Genomic DNA, 2,500 nt, shown 5'->3' on the forward strand with positions numbered 1-2,500 from the left:
GAACCCACGCCTCCATTTGGAGACCAGAAAACCAGCTATGTGTGGGGAAAGAAATCATTCTTGAGTCTGGCGCCTTAGACCACTCGGCCATCCTGACCAACTGCATTGTGGGTGCTTACAGCTATTCCCATTCGGTTAACTAAGGAGGAATTTAGCTAGAATTTACCAAGAAAATATAAAGACAATGCCATCACGTTGTGATTTTGAAGATGGAAATTTTGGAAGAAGAGAGAGAAAGAGAGAAATAGAAAGATAGATTGAGAGAGAGAGAGAGAATGGGTAAGGTGTCTTTCTTTAGATCAAACATTTATACACATGTTGAGAGACAGAGATGTTAGCGTGTCATAGTCATCAGACTAGGTAAGATTCTAGAATATAAGAAAGCTGTTCTGGACCATGGAGCATGAATGCAAGGGTCTGACTTCATATCAGAACAATGAGAGGTTGAGTCCAGTTGTGGTAGTCTGTTTCCATGTGATTTTTGGAAAAAATGTATACACATGCTGAGAGACAAAGATGTAAGCGTGCTATAGTAATCAGAGTAGGTAAGATTCTAGAATGTGAGAATGTTATTCTGCACCATGGAGCATGAATGCAAGCATTGTTAGCTAAGGAGGAATTAAGCTTGAATTTACCAAGAAAATAAAAGACAATGTGATCACATTTTGATTCTGAAGATGGTAATTGTGGAGAAAGAGAGAGAGAGAGAGAGAGAGAGGAGTGAGAGAGAGAGAGAGAGAGAGAGAAGAGAGAGAGAGAGAGAGAGAGAGAGAGAAGAGAGAGAGAGAGAGAGAGAGAGAGAGAGAGAGAGAGAGAGAACATCAATGGGTAAGATGCCGTCTGACTTCAGATCAGAATTTTGAGGGTTCGAGTCCCATCATGGCAGTTTCCATGAGTTTTTTTGAAAGAAAGTATACACGTGCTGAGAGAGAGATGTAAGCGTGTCCTTCGTCATTGGACTCAGTAAGATTCTTATTCTAGACCACGGATAAGGTGTCTGACTTTGGATCAGAAGATTGAGGGTTCAAGTCCCTTCGTGTCCTGGCATTCTCTTTCTCCACACTTTTTGAAAAAATGTATATATACTGAGCGTTTGTTACGAAAGCATCATGCGCCATTCTGAAGAGCACGTGGTCAAATGGAAAAGGCATCTTACTTTAGATCAGAAGATTTAGGGTTATCATCCCTTCATGGTGGTGGCAGTCTCCCTCCACATGCTTTTAGAATAGAATGTACACATGCTGAGAGGGTTATATGACAGTATAGAGAGGACATGTCAGTTTTAGACAAGTAAGGACACTAAAAGAAGCTGTCAGAAGTGGGATTTGAACCCACGCCTCCATTTGGAGACCAGAATACCCACCTCAAGGGAAACAGAACACTTTTAAGTCTGGCGCCTTAGGACCACTCGGCCATCCTGACTAACTGCGCTGAGAGTGCTAGAATTATTCCCATTCAGCTAATCAAAGAGAAATTTAGCTACAATTTTCTTGAAAATGTAAGAACAATGTCATTATGTTTGAGAGAGAATGAAGAGAAAGCAGAGAGACAGCGAGAACGAGAAAAAATAAATAAATGAACGGATAAGGCGGATTCTGACCAAACGGGGGGGTGGGGGGAGAGAGAGAGAGAGAGAGAAAGAGAGAGAGAGAGAGAGAGAGGAGAGAGAGAGAACATCAATGGGTAAGATGCCGTCTGACTTCAGATCAGAATTTTGAGGGTTCGAGTCCCATCATGGCAGTCAGTTTCCATGAGTTTTTTGTGAAAGAAAGTATACACGTGCTGAGAGAGAGATGTAAGCGTGTCTTCGTCATTGGACTCAGTAAGATTCTTATTCTAGACCACGGAACCACGTACTCAAGCATCACATGTCAAGCAAAAGACCGCGTGGCCTAATGGATAAGGCGTCTGACTTCGGGATCAGAAGATTGAGGGTTCAAGTTCCTTCGTGGTCCTGGCATTCTCTTTCTCCACACTTTTTGAAAAAATGTATATATACTGAGCGTTTGTTACGAAAGCATCATGCGCCATTCTGAAGAGCACGTGGTCAAATGGAAAAGGCATCTTACTTTAGATCAGAAGATTTAGGGTTATCATCCCTTCACGGTGGTGGCAGTCTCCCTCCACATGCTTTTAGAATAGAATGTACACATGCTGAGAGGCTTATATGACAGTATAGAGAGACATGTCAGTTTTAGACAAGTAAGGACACTAAAAGCAGCTGTCAGAAGTGGGATTTGAACCCACGCCTCCATTTGGAAACCAGAATACCCACCTCAAGGGAAACAGAACACTTTTAAGTCTGGCGCCTTAGACCACTCGGCCATCCTGACTAACTGCGCTGAGAGTGCTAGAATTATTCCCATTCAGCTAATCAAAGAGAAATTTAGCTACAATTTTCTTGAAAATGTAAGAACAATGTCATTATGTTTGAGAGAGAATGAAGAGAAAGCAGAGAGGACAGCGAGAACGAGAAAAAATAAATAAATGAACGGATAAG

General features: G+C 42.0%; 3 non-coding genes across 3 annotated transcripts in view; all 3 read right to left on the reverse strand.

The window, feature by feature from the left end:
* Positions 1–97, reverse strand: part of TRNAL-CAA (transfer RNA leucine (anticodon CAA)) — a 114-nt gene extending 17 nt beyond the window's left edge. The window contains exons 1-2 of the tRNA in view: positions 60–97; positions 1–29 (exon numbers count right to left, since the gene is read on the reverse strand). The exon at positions 1–29 is cut by the window's left edge and continues 17 nt beyond it. This is a non-coding gene — a tRNA (tRNA-Leu). The remainder of the gene's footprint in view (positions 30–59) is intronic.
* Positions 98–1,310: 1,213 nt separating this feature from the next.
* On the reverse strand, positions 1,311–1,422 carry TRNAL-UAA (transfer RNA leucine (anticodon UAA)). The gene is made up of 2 exons: positions 1,384–1,422; positions 1,311–1,356 (listed from the first exon to the last, which is right to left on the reverse strand). It is a non-coding gene; the product is annotated as a tRNA-Leu (tRNA).
* Positions 1,423–2,222: 800 nt separating this feature from the next.
* Positions 2,223–2,333, reverse strand: TRNAL-UAA (transfer RNA leucine (anticodon UAA)). Its single transcript has 2 exons — positions 2,296–2,333; positions 2,223–2,268 (listed from the first exon to the last, which is right to left on the reverse strand). It is a non-coding gene; the product is annotated as a tRNA-Leu (tRNA).
* Between the last annotated feature and the right edge of the window lie 167 nt (positions 2,334–2,500).

This window comes from Dendrobates tinctorius, unplaced genomic scaffold (genome assembly GCF_039654945.1).
Source record: "Dendrobates tinctorius isolate UK_male_01 unplaced genomic scaffold, ASM3965494v1 ptg000158l, whole genome shotgun sequence".
In the NCBI taxonomy this organism is placed as follows: Eukaryota; Metazoa; Chordata; class Amphibia; order Anura; family Dendrobatidae; genus Dendrobates; species Dendrobates tinctorius.